The 19,333-nt window shown below is 44.3% G+C and overlaps 1 non-coding gene across 1 annotated transcript; it reads right to left on the reverse strand.

The window, feature by feature from the left end:
• Positions 1 to 4,213: 4,213 nt before the first annotated feature.
• On the reverse strand, positions 4,214 to 4,320 carry LOC141593702 (small nucleolar RNA R71). The gene has a single exon (XR_012521771.1). It is a non-coding gene; the product is annotated as a small nucleolar RNA R71 (small nucleolar RNA).
• Positions 4,321 to 19,333: the final 15,013 nt, after the last annotated feature.

Here is a 19,333-nt window from a genome sequence, read left to right on the forward strand (position 1 = left end):
ACAAACGGACAGAGTTTTGACCGGATTTTGCGCTAATTGAAGGCCTTTATTTCGAAATTCTTGATTTGAAATTGGGTTTTGATTTTTGAAAATTTGTCATGGTTTTGTTTAGAAATGGTGATCATGTAGAGTTTTACACATTTATACAAGCATTATAACGGGATGCTGAGTGCTTTTAGAAAGGTTTTGGTTTAAAGGGTGGGTTGCCATACCGAACCATCAAACCCGAAGTCTGTGGAGAGGCTCGTGCCAAACAAGAGTAAGGCCGATTCCTAGTCCATTTCCTCAAGTAGTGAAGGCCCTTGGTACAAACAAGAGTAAGCACTATGGTATGGATGACGTCAACCGCTATCCATCCTTAGGCCCAAATAAGAATTAGGACCGTTTAGACGGGACGATTGGTCGAATAGGTTGGGTTGGGCCTAGGAAGGCCGAATTAAACGGTCTAGGAAGACCGAGTTATGAAAACCGACAATTGTCTTGCACAAACTTATTCCCTAACCTTGTTCAAGTTTCACCCTAGCTACACGTAAGTGTATAATCCCAGTGGAGTCGCCAAACCGTGGACAGGGGGCCGCACGGGGGCGCTTGGGAGTGAAGGGGCTCGAAAACAAGCGTTTGCATTTTGTAAGGAGTCGCCACCAATTTTTGTGGGAAATTGGAACCGTTCGAATACCTCGTGTCATGTCAAGACACAAAGTAGTGACATGAACACTAAGCAATCGTTACCCTTAGCATTCTATGTCTAGAATGACTCTCGTGGATGCCAATGAACACGGGTGCTCACGGAGATCTGGAGTAAGGGGTGAGGGTACGTATTAGGAAGCTCTTTTGATCGAACACCTAATCCCGCCCGCCTCGATAGCGGCCTCTACTAATGATTAGGGAAATTATTCGTACTCGATATATCGTCGGCTATATGCATGCAATGCAACATCCATAGATTAATCCTAGCATGTGAGAATTAGGCTAAGTCGGTTGACACGTAATTAGCATACAATTGGGTCGAAGTAGGATTTAATGTTGATTTACATGTGAAAGCATACAAATAATAAAAGAAATAATTGAAAATTACAATAATGAAAATTACATTAATTACATTGGAACAGGCGATTTATGTCGAAAATACCGCTAAAACGGATAATTTGGGAAAAAAGAATAAAAGAATAAAAACAAAGAAATACGAACAAGTCAGAAGGTGATAATACGATTATTAGTTGATTAATACGCAGCTAATTAAACTAGGTCAAGGCAGAAAAGGAATTCAGGGACAAAATTCACCCTGGAACAGGCGCAGCAGAAACTGCGCCCTCTGGAAGAGGCGCAGCAGACGCTGCGTCTGTTCTAAGGGTGAGTTTTGGCTGTGAAGCCGGAACTGCAATCCGTTAATGTTATTTGTTAATTTAATGGATTGATTACGATTTTTAGACTCGGATGAAAGTGATTAATGAATTGTTTTACATATGATTGGGTCATAAAAACAGTAAAACATGGATGAGACAAAATTAAAGACAGATTAAACATGTGAAGGGTCGATGTTAATGAACGAACCAAACAAGCGAATAATTAACTAAACATGATGAATTGATGGCGGATTAGCAATGAACACGATAAAAAAATATATCAACAATGAATCCCAGAAACTCAATATGAACGAATTGAATCCCTAGAACTCGAATTGAATATTAGTGACGAAAACCCGCAAATATGAATTACTCGGGATTTAAGTCGGATTAGATGAATTAAACATGTGAATGAATGATGGTTAATGTACATATGAATTATTAAACTATCATGTGAACGAATTAACAGACGAACAAAACAAAAGAAATAAATTTGATACGAATTGCAGAGGACGGAGGAAGAAGAAAAGAAGCAGGAACTGCGGCAGCCTCACAAAGAGGCGCGGCAGGTGCTGCGCTCCTTTGAAGAGGCGCAGCAGTTGCTGCGTCTTTTCTCGACGTCTGCCTACTGGAAATCCGCAAAACAGGTTTTAAAGACGGTTTTAGAAATCGATTTTAATGGGGTACTTTCGACATAAATCTTACAATTGTTATACAATAATTAAATACAATAAATAAAAGAGAGATTAATACACCCTCAGACTTACATGTTGACGGAACGAGAAGAACTAAGAAGATCGATTAGTGAATGCTCGACGCGAACGCAAGGAAAGAGTGCCCTCGTAAGAGGAAAACGATTGATTAATTAAATTGATTGAGTGTAGTGGTCAAATTGGTCGGTCATGCAACGGAGAGGTGGTACCGGAAGATCCGAGCTTACGTGGTCGGAAGTCCAAGCACGTAGGCGCCAATTAGTAAGAACGAAGTCTAGAATGCAAAGGGAGAAGAGAAGGGCGGACACTCGCGTCAGAAATATGAGGAACGAAAGCTCCTATTTATACTAATCACGTGAAGGAATAGGGTTTCGGAGACTCTTTGGAAGTGAATCCCGAAAGATATAAAAAGATACGTAAATCATGCAAAGAAGGGCCTGGGAAGAGGCGCAGCAGCCCACTCGTCTCTTGGAAGAGGCGCAAAGACTGTCGTCTGTTCCCGTGGAGGTTTCCTCCGCTAAGAAAGATTTCCGCGTTTTAGTTATGGTAGGACGGATTTATTCGATTATCTTTTAAATATTACGGGATATTATTTGCCAAAAGATAAAATTTAATGAATATGGAATAGAAATATCCTAACATTCCGAACATTCCGACTCGGATTTAACAACTATCGAGAAAATGGAGACGGTTTTTGACCGGACTCGAATGTACTCTAATTATCGCAAAAACGACCGTATCGGCACGTAGATGACAACTAAGAGGTTGACATTTATATTTGAGCAATCACTTGACGATAATCTTACGAACTGTCACTAATCGTTCCGCGAATCAAACATGCGGCCCAATCATCACTGGGTGGTTTGCGAGGGGTGCAGAAACGAGGTGTCTACAGGTAGGACACCTCTAATCTAGCGTTTGAAATCGACCCTCGAGAGAGGGAGTGGGATGACCCGGGAATTGACGGGGCTTAATGACCTTAGCAAATATTGGACTACCTTGGGAATAATGCATGTTTTTGGGGTAGTCGGGTATTGAGTTAGGGATTCCGACCTTCGAACCCGAGAGGGGGGTTGGTGGGTAGCACTAGTGTCCTATTTCGAACCCGAGAGGGGGGTCTTAGGCGAATTAGAGTCGTCACCTCCTCACCTAACTACCCTTGTGATTAGCCTAGAGATTTAACTATGTGGAATTGCGAATTGTTTGGGAAGAACCGAGTCTTAGGCCGTTTAATCATTTGAATTACAATTTATCCTTCGTTCTTGCTTATTTTCCTTGCTTTTGTTAAGTTCGCTTTTCATTTTGTTTTAGGGAGCATTAGTATAACAACCATCATCTTTTATTTTCGACTTAGCTAAACGATCGGATTAGAACAATTAGTAATCTTTTCAACTCCTTGTGGGATCGACCCTTAATAGTGTACAACGATAAAATCGTGCACTTGCGAGGTATAGCTTGACACCATCAAATTTTTGGCGCCGTTGCCGGGGAGTTCGGCTAGATATTAATTGTTTTCGTTCTTGTTTAGACTAAGTCTTTTGTTTCTAATCCCTCTCTTGAGTGTGTAGGATTTCTTGCATGGTTAGGAGATCTCGAAGAGGCCAACCAGTACGTCCGATTGACCACGAGATCGAAGCAACCGCGAGAAGACTAAATTCGCTCCGTAGAAGAGGGCTTATAGAAACACCAATTCCTCAAGAAAATCCAGTAATTGAGAACCTTCAAGAAGAACCACGGGTCTTTGAAACTTTCGAAAATCCTTTTGCAACACCGGAAACGGAAGTAACAATGGCCGCGGTTCCTATGAGAGATAACTTGGCTCCGAAAAAGGTGGTGAATCCGAGTATTGTCAAGCCACCTATTCAAGCCAACAATTTTGATGTGAAAGCCACCTTGCTACAACTTGTCCAAGGGAACCAATTCGGAGGGGGAGCCACCGAAAACCCCAACGAGCATCTCAACGAGTTCTTGGATAGTTGTGACATGTTCAAGGCCAATGGAGTCACGGAAGACGCCGTACGCCTTAGGCTTTTCCCTTACTCTTTGAGGGGAAGTGCCAAGGAATGGCTTAAAAGTTGTGAACCCGACTCTCTTCGGACTTGGGATGATGTCTCTAAGGCTTTTCTCAACAAGTATTTCCCACCCCAACGAACCGCAAGAATCAAGAGTGAGCTCCAAGGGTTCACCCAACAAGAAGATGAGACCCTTTATGAAGCATGGGAGAGGTACAAGGGCCTCCAAAGGCTATGTCCTCACCACGGTATTGGAGATGATGAGCTCATCAACAATTTCTATGAAGGGTTAAACAATGATATGAAGATGAACCTTGATTCCGCTCGGGAAGGGAGCTTTGGATAAGATAGATCACAAGACGGCAAAAGAACTTATTGAAGAAATGGCTTCTCGTACCTTTCATTGGAACAATGATAGGCACAAAAGGAAAGGGAAGTCAACGGTCGAATCGGCCAACAATGTGGAAGTGAAAGAGATGATAGAAGAGCTTAAGCAACAAGTTGCCTTGATGAGCTCAAGCAAAACATCTAGCAATTCTTCTATGAGGAACCAAGTCTATAGTTGTGAGCTTTGTGGAGACCAAGGACACCCACCCAATGAGTGTCCCTTGGTGGTTGGAGATGGAAGTTGTATGGAGCAAGTGAACGGGATATGAGAGTCTAGTCCGGCCAAGCAAGCATTTAACAACAACCAATATCACCCGGGATTGAGAGCCCACCCAAACTTCTCCTATGGCTCTCAAAATGTCCAAAACCCAACCTTCCAACAAAAGTCACAACAACCAAACTTCCAAACTCAAAAACAAAACACAACATTTAATCAACGTCCACCGGGTTTCCAAGGGAGAACCTTCCAACCAAGGCAACAACAATTTCAACCACTCAACCCACCAACCAACCCGCCTTTCCAACAAACCACCCAACCTTTCCAACAAACCACCCAACCTTTCCAACAAAACACCCAACCAAAGTCAAGCTTGGAACTCATGATGGAACAATTGATGACTTCACAAAACCAACTTGTCAATACTCAAACACAATTCATCAACCATTCCACTCAAAAACATGACGAGACAACCTCATCCATCAACCAACTTAGGACCCAAATGCAAGCTTCTCAACGGATGACGGACAACCAAATCTCCCAATTGGCTACTCAAATGAGCCAACTTCAAGCCTCCCAAGGGAAATTCCTGGGTAAAAACCGAGGAAAATCCGAAAACCATGAATGCTATCCACTTGAGGAGTGGTAGGGATTTGGAAGACCGGGAATTTGTCAAGAAAAGGAAGAGTAGTAGACCGGGTAATGTCATTGAACCTCAAGTTGTGGTTGAACCTCCAAAGGTAATTGAAGAAAAGGAGGGAGAAGAGGAACTCGTGGAAATTGTTGTGGAAACTCCAAAGGTGATTGATGAACCGACGAGGGTGGTTGAAGAGCCTCAACAACAAGTGGTAAGAACTTATGTACCACCGGTTCCCTTTCCACAAAGATTGGCAAGAGCCAAACTTGAACAAAAGTATGGGAAGTTCATGGATATGATGAAGGGTATCAACATTACTATGCCTTTCATTGATGCCGTAAAGGAGATTCCAAGTTATGGCAAGTTCTTGAAGGAGCTTATCTCAAACAAAAACTCTTTGAGCCCAACAACTACGGTGAGCTTATCCAAGGAGTGTAGTGCAATTCTCATGAATGAAGCTCCTCAAAAGCTTGAAGACCCGGGGAGTTTTTCCATACCTTGTAAGATTGGGACCGTGCACATTGAGAGGGCTTTGTGCGATTTGGGGGCAAGCATTAGTCTTATGCCCCTCAAAATTTTCAAGAAGTTGAAGGGTTATGAGCTTTCACCAACAAGGGTTTCTCTCCAACTTGCGGATAGGTCGGTAAGATACCCGATTGGTCTTGTGGAGGATGTCCCACTCAAGGTGGGGAAACTTGCATTTCCATGTGATTTCTATGTAATGGACATCCCCGAAGACTCAAATATTCCCATCATATTGGGGCGCCCTTGCCTTGCTACGGGGGGTGCTATGATTGATGTGAAGAATGGGAAGCTTTCTTTGCAAGTGGGTGAAGATAAGGTTGAATTCTCCTTGAACAAGGCTATGAAAGAGCCTTCGGAAGAAAAGTCTTGTTATATGATTGATGTGGTAGAAGAATGGGTTGATATGAAGAAATTTGATGAAGACAAGGGTTTGCAAGGGTTCCTTGAGGGCAAGGTAAAGGATTGCAAGGAGCACCGGGAGTATGCTTTAGCTATGGAAGCAACAATTGAAGAAGACCCGGACAAAGAATTTGAAAGCTTGAGAGGAGATGGTAAAAAGGAGGAGAGATCTACGCCTCCTCAAGTGGAGTTGAAACCTCTTCCTTCTACTCTTAAACATGCTTTCCTTGGCCCTAATGATACTTACCCTATTATTGTCAATAGTGCACTCAATGACACCGAACTTCAAAAATTACTTGATGTTGTGAGAAAATACAAAGATGTCATTGGGTACTCAATTGATGATATCAAGGGGATTAGCCCTTCTTTTTGCACCCATCGCATTCATTTGGAGGATGAGAGTGCATCTTCCATTGAGCCTCAACGCCGCCTTAACCCCGCCATGAAAGAAGTGGTTAGGAAGGAGGTGTTGAAGCTCTATGATGCAAGCATAATTTACCCTATCTCCGATAGTGCATGGGTGAGCCCGGTGCATGTTGTGCCGAAGAAGGGCGGGGTCACGGTAGTCACCAATGATAAGAATGAACTAATTCCTACAAGAGTCACTACCGGGTGGAGAATGTGTATAGACTATAGGCGCCTCAACAAGGCAACTAGGAAAGACCATTTCCCCCTCCCTTTCCTTGACCAAATGTTGGAAAGACTTGCCCAACATTCTCACTTTTGCTACCTTGATGGGTTTTCGGGGTTTTTCCAAATCCCGATTCACCCTAATGACCAAGAAAAGACCACATTCACGTGCCCATTCAGCACCTTTGCTTATAGGCGCATGCCCTTTGGGCTTTGCAATGCGCCGGCCACATTTCAAAGATGCATGCTAGCTATATTTTCCGAATATGTTGAGAATATCATGGAGGTGTTTATGGACGACTTCTCGGTCGTAGGCACCTCATTTGATGGATGTCTAGCTAATTTGGGTAAGGTCTTGAAAAGATGTCAAGAGAGTGGTCTAGTCTTAAATTGGGAGAAATGTCATTTCATGGTGACATCCGGGGTTGTTTTGGGTCATGTAGTGTCAAGTAAGGGCTTGGAAGTTGATCAAGCCAAGATTGAAGTGATCAAAACACTACCCCCTCCCACTAATGTAAAAGGAATTAGGAGTTTTCTTGGGCATGCCGGTTTTTACCGGAGATTCATTAAGGATTTTTCTTTGATTGCCCGTCCTTTAACTTTGTTGCTTGGAAAAGATGTGCCGTTTGAATTTACTAATGAGTGTTTGGATGCATTCAATAGGTTGAAGGAAGCTCTCATCACCGCTCCAATCATGCAACCTCCCACTTGGGGAGAACCTTTTGAGTTGATGTGCGATGCTAGTGATGTGGCGGTGGGAGCGGTGCTAGGACAAAAGAAGAATGGTAAACTCCATGCCATATATTATGCAAGCAAGACTTTGGATGAAGCTCAATCACATTACACTACCACCGAAAAGGAGCTTTTGGCGGTCATATATGCCATGAACAAGTTTCGTTCTTATTTGGTGGGCTCTAAGGTAATTGTGCACACCGATCACACGGCGTTGAGACACTTGCTAATCAAGAAGGAGTCAAAGCCCCGCTTGATTCGGTGGATACTATTGTTGCAAGAGTTCGATATCGAGATTAGAGACAAGAAAGGTGTAGAAAATGTGGTAGCCGATCATCTTTCTCGGCTACTCCATGTCAAGGATAAGGATGGATTACCAATTGATGACACATTACCGGATGATCAACTATTCGCACTAGCTTTGATGGATACCCCGTGGTACACGGACTATGTAAACTATTTGGTATCCGGGGTCATCCCACACGGTTATGATTCCCATAAGAGAAAGAAATTCTTCCATGACCTTAAGCAATATTTTTGGGAAGAACCGTGCCTCTACAAAGCTTGTGCCGACGGGATAATTAGAAGATGCATCCCCAATGAAGAAGTCCAACCCATAATCTCTCATTGCCATGACATGCCAAGTGGAGGGCATGGTAGTTCACGAAAAACCGCCGCGAGGGTGCTCCAATGTGGATTCTTTTGGCCTTCCCTATTTCACGATGTGGCCACCTACGTCAAGAAGTGTGACAAGTGTCAAAGAAGTGGTAACATTTCAAAGAGGCATGAAATGCCAATGAACTACATACTTGAGGTGGAGTTATTCGATGTATGGGGCATTGACTATCAAGGCCCTTTTCCCTCATCAAATGGGAATGAGTATATTCTTGTTGCGGTGGACTACGTGAGCAAATGGGTTGAAGCAATTCCAACAAAGACTTGTGACGCAAAATCAGTAACCAAACTCATGGAGACAATCATATTCCCACGGTTTGGAGTTCCACGAATTGTGATAAGTGACCGTGGAACTCATTTCCGGGAGAGGACTCTTGATGCTTTACTCAAGAAGCATGGGGTGCAACATAGGCGGAGCCTTGCCTATCACCCACAAGCTAACGGCCAAGCCGAAATCTCTAACCGTGAAATCAAGATGATCCTTGAAAAGACCGTGAGCCGGTCAAGGAAAGATTGGTATACCAAGCTCAATGATGCATTGTGGGCTTACCGGACCGCTTTCAAAACACCAATAGGAACTTCACCGTTCCGGTTGGTGTCTGATAAGCCTTGTCATTTACCGGTTGAGTTGGAGCACAAGGCACATTGGGCCATCCGACGACTTAACTTTGACTTGAAGAGCGCCGGGGAGAAGCGGCTACTTGACCTCAATGAGCTTGAAGAATTTCGACTAGAGGCTTATGAGAGCTCTAGGTTGTACAAGGAAAAGACCAAGCGATTCCATGACAAAGCTATTATAAGGAGGGAATTCAAGGAGGGGGACTTGGTTCTCCTCTTTAACTCAAGGTTCAAGCTATTTTCGGGAAAACTAAAGTCAAAGTGGTCGGGGCCTTTCACCGTGGTCCGAGCTTTCCCCTGGGGTCGGTTGAGGTATCCGATGGAGACCAAACATTCAAGGTAAATGGACAACGGCTAAAGCACTACATTGCCGGAACCCCCATCATCAAGAGTGTGAGCTCCATTGCTACCTACCTTCAAAATTATTGATTGTCATTCATAACTCCGTCGAGCCTACGACATAAAACAAGGGCGCTTCATGGGAGGCAACCCATGCATCTTTGTATATAATTTGCATCCTAGACTAGTAGTGAGAAATTTGGAATCGTATTTTGTCTATTTGGATTGGTGACGGAGGTCACTTTTGAAGAACACAAGTATTTATTTTCGTTGACCAAATCCCGCATCATGCGTCGGAGTAGTTGCGGAAAACAAGAATCCCGTGGTCAATGAAAAAGCTCAAAGTTGAGTTGAAGAAAAATTGAGCAAATTTGAAGAACACAACGAAAAATGGTCTGTGTGTTGTGTTTTGCGGTGGACGTGCCGGTTGGTCCACCTAAGCGAGACCAAACAAGATTTTTGGAAATTAAAGAAGTGGTGTGTTTTGCCGGTGGGCGGCGAGTGCTCACCGACAACACACCGGCAAAAAAAAACACGAAGAATTGATGATTGGGAGTGTGTTTTGCCGGCAGGCCAAGAACCGCCCACCGGCATGACACACACCGAAGACTTGGAAAATTTTGGAAATTGGTGAAGAGGAGTGTTTTGCCGGTAGGCGACAACCGGCTCACCGGTAAAACACTCATGTATTGAAGCTGGGAAGTCGAAATTTGAGTGAGGAGTGTGCTTTGCCGGTGGACCGGCAGCCGGTTGGTCCACCGGCAGCGAGGTCAAAATTTTGAGGAAAAAAAATCGAAAAAATTGAAAAAAGGAGAGTGCGTTTTACCGGCAGACCATTTCTTGGGATTCGCCAACCTAACAAAACGCACCCGCAGAACACATTTTATAACACGAGAAGCCCTTTTTCCCCAATTCATTTCTTCTCTTCTCCTTCATCACTCCTCCATATTTTTTCCCCCTTTTCAACCCTAACTCCATTAAAACTCAATCAAACTCCCTCTAACCTTCACCAATCTACTCCAATCATCAAGATGTCGGGAAGAAGGACAAGAGCCGACATAGCAAGGGACCAAGAGGCATTGATTGCTCGGGCCGCAACCGATACATACCCCGATCCGGACTTTCCCACTGTCGAGTTTACCACACCTACGCAGAAGGGTAAGTTTATTCTCTTTAAAAATCGTCCCCTCACCCCTACTAAATTTCTTCATCATCCGTCTTTGTGTACCCTTGGGATTGCTGGGGAGACGGAAGCTTTGTTTACGGGGTGTGGTATGAGGGGCATATTTTCCATGCATGAATACACTTACCCCCGGATTACATGGGAATTTTTGAGTAGTCTTAAGATTACCAAGCACCTGAAACGGGGATGGTGGCTACCCTTAGCTTTAGACTCATGAACCGGGAACATAACATCACTTTGGGTCGGTTGGCTCAAATTTTTGGGCTGGAAAATGCGACATCGCACACCCCGCCCATTGACTTTCACTATTCCCGTGTATGGAAGGCGATTTCGGGCCTTGATGATCAACCTGGGGTAAAAAGGCCCGCGATGAGTTGCCACAATCCCGTCATTCGGGTGTGGCATAGATGTATGGGGTGCACCGTTCTTGCGGTAGATGAGCCATGGGTGTTTAGGACCCACGAGCTTGAAATTTTGGGGTCCCACTTGTTCACGAAACCCACCCCCTTCCGAATTAATGTGGCTCACTACCTAGCCCTTAATCTATCCAAGATTGCTAGTTCTCCGGGGCATAGAACCCCGATACATGTGGGTGGCATGATCACCCGAATTGCCCGCAACATGGACCGTCCGGTTGACCTTTCCACGATGAATTGGATACCCGGGGACACTTACTTGACAAAGCACTACTTGACTACAAAGCTTGAGTGGCTCAAAGAGAACCCCAACGACGGCCTTGAATATTGGCAAATCAATCACAAGAACTCCATCCGGCTTCCAAATGTTACCGCGGTAAAAATTGAAAAGGACAAGGAGTCTTATCTCCTTGATATTGAAGAAGACCCTCCCGCCGACCAACCTCCTCCCAATATTCCACGGGTTTATTCTAGGGACCGTAGACGCGACACTCCCTCCTCCCTACGATACGCCGCACCTCAATCTCACCAACCACCACCATGGCAATTTCAACAAGGGGAGGCCTCCTCCTCGAACCCTCCTTCCTACCCTCCCTTACCACCATCTCTCACCGAGTGGATGGAGAGGATGGACGTTGCCACGGCGAAAGCCGCTAGTGAGAGGGACATTTTGGGGAGAAAGTTGGACCGGATATATTATGATCAAGCTACCGGTACTTATCCCATCTATGATGATTTTTGTCGACGGGAGTACGTGGGTTATGAGCACCCTCACCCCTCCTACTTCACTTGGCCCGATGGTAACTACTCGAGAGAGGATGGGAGTATGGTCCGCAGAGGTCTTAACCTCCAACCGGACTACTTTGCGCGACCCGTTTTCCCGCCTATGCCCGAGTCTAGACCGGAGGGGCATGAGGCCCAATGGTTTGGAGGAGTTCGGCCCTATTTTGCTAGTGATGCGGGTGCGTCGGGATCCGGTGGTGGTTTCGCGGGAGGAGATAGCGGCGTGATGAATATGAGTGGTGATTTCACGGGTGGTTTTCCGGGTGTCGGCGGTAGTGGAGGTAATTTCACCTTCAACCCCGATGATTTGATTCAAGGCTCCCACTTTACTACCGGAGATAACAATGATGATGATGATGATGAGATGGGGTCTTAGTCCCCGAGTTGATGGCTTTCTATCCTCCCAATCAATCCAAATGACAAGTACGATCTCTCCCTTTTATCCAAATTTCTCATTCATGTTTAAATTTTTCGCATGCATTTAGTTGATAAAGCATTTAGTTGCATCATAGAGGATTGCATTAGATTTCAATTTTGTAATATATTGTCACATTTAGTAATTGCATTCACTTAGCATAATTTGCATTGTCATTTCAATTTAGCATATAGAATAGAGCATGCATTGCATTTTCAAAATAAAAACCAACTAAAAATTGAAAAAATGACCAAAAAACCAAAAACATGTTAATTTATTTCACTAATATGCCCTCCCATGTCTATAAATAAGTGTGGGGAGGGCCTAAAAAAAAAACAAAAACATGTCTTTTAATTTGTACTCCCTCCACACATTTATTTCCATTTGGAAGTAATGTAAATAAATAAGTGTGGGGAGGGAGTTTTCATATCAAAAACCCAAAAAATACGTCTTTTAAATTTTTCAAAACCAAAATTCACAAAAATATGTTATTTTCCCTTTGAAAAATCAAAAATCAAAAAATATGTTCATTTCTTTTCCTTATTCACTCCCTATGCTTTTGTCCATTGAGGACAATGTACATCTCAAGTGTGGGGAGGGAAATATCCACTCTTGTGAATATTTGTTTATAATTGTAAATGTTTATAAATTAGAGAAAATGCCTAAAAATTGAAAAATTTCTGAAAAATTCAAAAAAATTTGCATTGTATATATATGTTTTGTCTAACCTTTGGCATGGCACATTGACCACTTGAGGCAAAAAGGAGCTAGAAGACCGCTTGGTATAATCCTTCCTATCCCTTGCTCCTTTTTACTATTCTTTCTTTTTGGTATCTTTGATATTTTGAAGGAGAATGGGAATTTTGTTGCTTTGGGTGTCTCCTTGGGAGACCGTTTGGAATTTTGGTGTTGATGTGCTGCTAGGTTTAGCCAATTTGTTGCACGTTTCATTTCATGTTTGTTTAAATTTCCGCATGCATTTGTTCACATGTAAATACTTGTTGCATTTCTTTCTTTTGCATTGAGTTTGTAAATAAGTTTTTAAGGAAGAACATGGTCAAAGGAAGGGAACCAAGTACCCCCATGATGAACTAATGTGTCCAATAGTGCCTTTCCCCTCCTCGTGACTCGCGCCCGTGGCCTCTTAGTTAGCCGAGGAAGGAGGGCTTGACCAATGAGTTTAGACCGATCTTGTGAGACCTAGGGCCGTAGACTAGACCTTTGGCTCGACTCAGCTACTCAAAGGTAAGGGTAGAGCCTCCTAGGGCGGGTACATTCATACCCCGCCCTCATCTAGGTTCGAGAGTAGGTCTCCTCGCGAGGCGTGTCACATCACTACGCATAAGTGTGTCGCATCGTCCTTAGATCATGAAATTGCATTGCATTTTTGTGCATACGATATGAAGCAAAAATCAGTTTATATGAACCTCACGATAGCCAAATAGCCTTGTTTTATTCCCTACATTATCTCCCTTTTTTATTCACCCCCTTTGAGCCTTAGCCTTTTCATTGGCAAACCCACTAAATTAACTACATTCCATAAACACCTTTCCTTAATCAAGAATTGGTCGGTTTTGTAGTAGAGTTTTAGGAGGTGATTGGGTCATAATGGCGGATAGTATACATCTCCGTTTGGGTCGGAATTTGGTATGATTTGGCATTTTATATAAATAAGAGGTTTTGAAAAAGGAATGAAAAACAAAATAGAAAAGTGAAAAAAAAGTCATGAAAAATCCAAAAAAAAATGAGTTAGTTGTGTTGTATATATTTGTTTGTTGTCAAGAAAAAGAAAAAGGCAAGCAACACCCCTACTCATCATTTAAAGGGGTAGAAAAAGCCGTTGCTAAATAAAAAGGGGCAAATTGATGTTTTTCCAAAATGAGTCGGGTTTACACAATTTTTGCATAACTTGGGAAACCGAGTCGTTGTTACGGTGTAGACGTTACCATTTGTTGAAATAAAAGGAGTTTTATCAAATTTTTCCTACTTGAGTTGGGTTTATGCAATTTTTGCATGGTTTTGGTCATCAATGCTATGTTAGGGCATAGACGTGTCTCATGTGTTGCAATAAGAGATGGGATGTGATGTGTCGACGATTCTTGATTTGAACCCCACATGTCCAAACGGTGCTTGCACCAATCCCGTTTCGACCTTCTCCTTAGCCCCATTGTAACCCTTGCTTCATGTTTTGTGCGTTTTTCCCTTTGTTTGCATTTCATTGGACATAGGACGGTGTTACACATTAGATTGCGGGCACGTTTTCGCTAGTCGAGTTAGTTGAGTGGTTTTGGTTACTTTTTGTCACAAAAATCACCTTGTTCTTTCATTGAGTGACGAGTGAAAACCGTGAGGATGTCGTTGCCTTGGTCTCCTTAGTCATGGGTCCTTTGGTTGAATCTTGTGTCGGTTTTGTAATTCTCGGCGGACTCGCCTTTCTTCCCTTTCCCCGCTCTTGAATTTGTTTCTTGAGCATTGGTCACACAAGGGTTGCTTTTGTCACATTTAGGGGGTTGGCACCTCAATTGGCACTCCTGAGACGGTACTCCCGACCGAGACCATGTTTTGTTGTTTGAAAAATCCGACCACTTAGATGAGGAAAGTGGGTCATTTTGTTAGATGCATTCTACTTGTTGATCACGTGCTTTCATGATGAATGTGTCGAAAGTTTTGTAGCAAGACCCAACTTGCCTTGCAATAGGGCACTCTCCTCTCATGGGTGTCAAATTGTGAGTTGAAGGGGCGTTGAGTGCGCTAATACTCGATCGGCTTAAGTAGTAGTTTAGTTGAGTGATGCTTATATTGTGCATTCACTCTCCATAGCTATCATAATAATGCTTTGTACATTTGGTTTAGGGACTTACTCGGGGACGAGTAAGGTTTAAGTGTGGGGAGGTTTGATATACGATTAATTTACTTCTAATTCCTTCTTTCTTTTATGCATACCGACTCATAACGAGTCGGTTTCGGGTGTTTTTCTTTGCTTTTTGTGCCCAATGCCCGTACTTGTTACCTTGTGCATCCTTTTGTAGGAAACGACCCGAGTATGGAGAAATTGGGGCAAGAAAGGCACCCCATTGCCTTTACATGAAGAAGAGGTGAAGAAATGAAGACTGTGTGTTTTGCCGGCAGACCGGCAGCCGGTCTAGCCGCCGGCAAAACACACCCCAGAGAATCACTCAAGAAATTTGAAGAAAAGCTGAAGAAGGTGCTTTGCCGGCAGGCCGGCGACCGGCCCACCGGTAAAGCACAACAAGTGGAATTAAAAGAAGAATTGAAGGAAAAACGAGCTTGGCCTCGCTGCCGGTAGGAGCACCGGCAGCCGGTCAACCGGCATTTCACACATCAACAAGGAAGAGGAAGTCCTGAAGAAGGTGTTTTGCCGGCAGGCCGGCAGCCGGCCCACCGGCAAAACACGGATGCCAGCAATTTTAAATCCTTGCACGGTTTTGCCGGTAGGAGCACCGGCTGCCGGTGCACCTAAGATTACGCAATGACGCGAATTTGGGCTTTTCTTCCTCTTTTCTTCCTAATCTTGTAAAAGCCTATAAATACCCCCTCTTAAACCCTTTTTAACACACAACCCTAGATCCAGAATTTTTACCCTTTCAAGCTTAAAACTTTCTTAATCTCTTTGTTAATCTTTCTTTAATTAGAGAAGTTCTTCAATCAATTAGTGATTGAATTTGGGTTTGTAAGAAGATTGAAGGATTTCCTTCTTTATTATTTCTATCCAAGTTCCTCTTTCACTATTTTGTTGGTATTAATTCTCTACCTATTCTCATTTGTTTACATTTTTGTTCATCTTTTATGTTTGTTGATTGTTTATGTTAAAATTGTTGGTGTTGTTGTTTGTTGTTGTTAATTTCATCATTGTTCATCTTTTCATTGTTCTTCTTTCCTTTGTTTCTCTTTCATTTGTTCATCCTTGGGTAGTTGTCCTCAAAGACTTAATCTTTGAGTTGATTTGGTTAAAGATTGTGTCTTTAGGTTTAATCACTCTTGTCATTAGATTAAATCATCTTTCCTTACACCTATTGTTAGATTGTTGCATGTTTAGTAGTGAATTTCATCTTCCCACCATGTTTGTGACCAAAGTTTCCATCTTTATTGTTTATTTTGCAATTAGGACCATGATTAGTGAGTAGTCCTCCACTAGGGCTCGGTTTGACCCAACATGAGTAATTTCATTAATTGAATTTCACAAAGGCTAATTATTTGGGGAAATTGGTGAGGGTAGATTAGAGGAATGACTTGGTTTATGGGTTGACTTTTGGGTAGTGTCGACTTACGACCCTTGACCACCAACGAGAGTTGGTTAGGTTGTGATTTGGATACCCTTGATTTGACCCTATTGTTGACCTTGGTTGAGACCGAAAGGGAGAACCGGGGTAGGACACCTCTAATCTAGCGTTTGAAATCGACCCTCGAGAGAGGGAGTGGGATGACCCGGGAATTGACGGGGCTTAATGACCTTAGCAAATATTGGACTACCTTGGGAATAATGCATGTTTTTGGGGTAGTCGGGTATTGAGTTAGGGATTCCGACCTTCGAACCCGAGAGGGGGGTTGGTGGGTAGCACTAGTGTCCTATTTCGAACCCGAGAGGGGGGTCTTAGGCGAATTAGAGTCGTCACCTCCTCACCTAACTACCCTTGTGATTAGCCTAGAGATTTAACTATGTGGAATTGCGAATTGTTTGGGAAGAACCGAGTCTTAGGCCGTTTAATCATTTGAATTACAATTTATCCTTCGTTCTTGCTTATTTTCCTTGCTTTTGTTAAGTTCGCTTTTCATTTTGTTTTAGGGAGCATTAGTATAGCAACCATCATCTTTTATTTTCGACTTAGCTAAACGATCGGATTAGAACAATTAGTAATCTTTTCAACTCCTTGTGGGATCGACCCTTAATAGTGTACAACGATAAAATCGTGCACTTGCGAGGTATAGCTTGACACCATCAGCTACCCTTGCTCAAAGGGAGAAGGATATTGAAATGCTTCAAGATGATCTTCTTCCCAAAATGTGCGCCCAATTCCGGGACCAGGCTGAGGAGGCGACCAGGGAGGCCATTAAAAAGCTCGTCCCCGACGGCTCCTTCCCGTGGGATAAGTTCGACCAGCTTCTGGATGAGATGGCTGAGGCTGCGGAGGCAGCGGCTGCAGAGAAGGCGGAGGCGGCGAAGGTGGCTCAGATAGCTGAGGCCAAGGCGGCCTGTGATGCAAAGGTGAAGGAGGGTGACGGGCTAAAGGCACTTGAAAATGTCGAGCCCTCTTCTGAGCCGGCCACCGAAGATGCTGCTGTTGCTGATGGAGGGCAGCAGAAGGCATAGGGAGACGGGCGGTCGTCACCAGACTCACCCGGCGTCTCGGATAGCTTTAGCTGTTCGGGGGCCAATTATTGAGCCTTCTCTCCCTGCCATCTTTTGGCGCTTCAAATCCCAAGTCTGTAACCTTTTGTTTTTTGTTTCCTAGCTTTTGTAAAGCTTTGGTAGGTAGAGTTTAGGCTATCCCTAAGGGGACGGCCGTCGTCTGTACTCTCCTTGCAATCATTTTCAATAGAGTTTTATCTTTTTGGTCCTCGGCTTGGCCGGGGCTTTGATCACGAACCATTACTTATCTTGCGTTATTCATTGAGTGCCTTCGTTTTTTACCGTCGGCAGGGCCGAGTCAGTTAGAATGCATATCTCAACTGCGTAACGTCTTTAGTAATTCTTCTAGCGTATCGGTCATTGTGTCCCCGTCGCTCTCGGCTAAGGCCGAGGTAATCGGGGTTATGGCTCGATAGCATTTCTTCTGGCGTATCGGTCATTGTGTCCCCGTCGCTCTCGGCTAAGGCCGAGGTAATCGGGGTTATGGCTCGATAGCATTTCTTCTGGCGTATCGGTCATTGTGTCCCCGTCGCTCTCGACTAAGGCCGAGGTAATCGGGGTTATGGCTCGATAGCATTTCTTCTGGCGTATCGGTCATTGTGTCCCCGTCGCTCTCGGCTAAGGCCGAGGTAATCGGGGTTATGGCTCGATAGCATTTCTTCTGGCGTATCGGTCATTGTGTCCCCGTCGCTCTCGGCTAAGGCCGAGGTAATCGGGGTTATGGCTCGATAGTATTTATTCTGGCGTATCGGTCATTGTGTCCCCGTCGCTCTCGGCTAAGGCCGAGGTAATCAGGGTTATGGCTCGATAGCAATTCTTCTCTTTGAGTGCCCGCCTGGTGGCAATTATGGAGGAGAAAAACACTTTGATGGAGAACTTGGGTGATTCATTTGTTTGTTATGATCGTGCGTTGGGGTGTCCACAATGGGTTTGGACACCTCCGCCGCTATACAAAGTATTTTCTTAAGTTATCGGTGTTCCAATGGCTCATCAAAGGCACACCTCCCATGTCTGTCAGCCGGTATGTACTCGGCCTCATCTCTTCGGCAACTTTGTAGGGACTCTCCCAGTTGGCCGTTAGTTTACCATGAATATTTCCTTTGTTGGTGGCAGCCGACTTCCTTAGGACTAGGTCTCCCACTTTTAAGTCCCTTTTGTGGACTCTTCGGTTGTAGGCTCTTCTCATCCTGGTTTTGATATACGGCGAAGTTGAGGCGTGCGTATCTCGGCTTTCTTCGACCAGTCTAGGAAGCTTTCGCCTTCCTCGTTTTCAACCAAGGGTTAAAGGTAGCCGTTACGAATGTTGGCACCGTTGCTTCAATTGGTAGGACTCGCCGGAACCGTAGACTAGGTGGAAAGGGGTGTACCCCGTTGCTTCTTTCTCCGTGGTCCGAAGGGACCACAGGACGCCGGGTAGTTCATCGGCCCACCTTCCCTTAAGGTCTTCAACTGTCTTCTTCAAACCGTTGAGGATTGTTTTATTGGCGCCTCCGCCGCCTTGCTCTGTGGGTGGCAGACGGAGGAGTACGCAAACTTGATGCCAAGCTCTTCTAACCGATTCATTATCGTCGCTCCAAAACTCTCGGCCGTGGTCAAATACCATAACTTGGGGTAATCCGGCGAGTTATAACATTTTCCCAGTTTACCTTTCGACGGCCGCGTGGTCTTCGCCGGTCTTGCTACGGCTTCAACCCATTTGGTGAAGTAATCAACGGCGACGATTAAGAACTTCCTTCCTCCGGAGGCCGTTGGGAACGGCCCTAGCATGTCCATCCCCCACCGTGCGAAAGGAAGGGGACTAAGCACGGTTGTAGGTCCCCTGGAGGGAGCGTGTATCACCGGGCATGCATCCGACGATTCGTGCACTTCTTGGTCTTTGTTACGGAATCTTGAAGCATGGTGGGCCGAGAGTAGCCGGCTCGGAGAGCTTTGTGGGCTAGT

Source organism: Silene latifolia, chromosome 7 (assembly GCF_048544455.1).
Source record: "Silene latifolia isolate original U9 population chromosome 7, ASM4854445v1, whole genome shotgun sequence".
Taxonomy (NCBI): Eukaryota; Viridiplantae; Streptophyta; class Magnoliopsida; order Caryophyllales; family Caryophyllaceae; genus Silene; species Silene latifolia.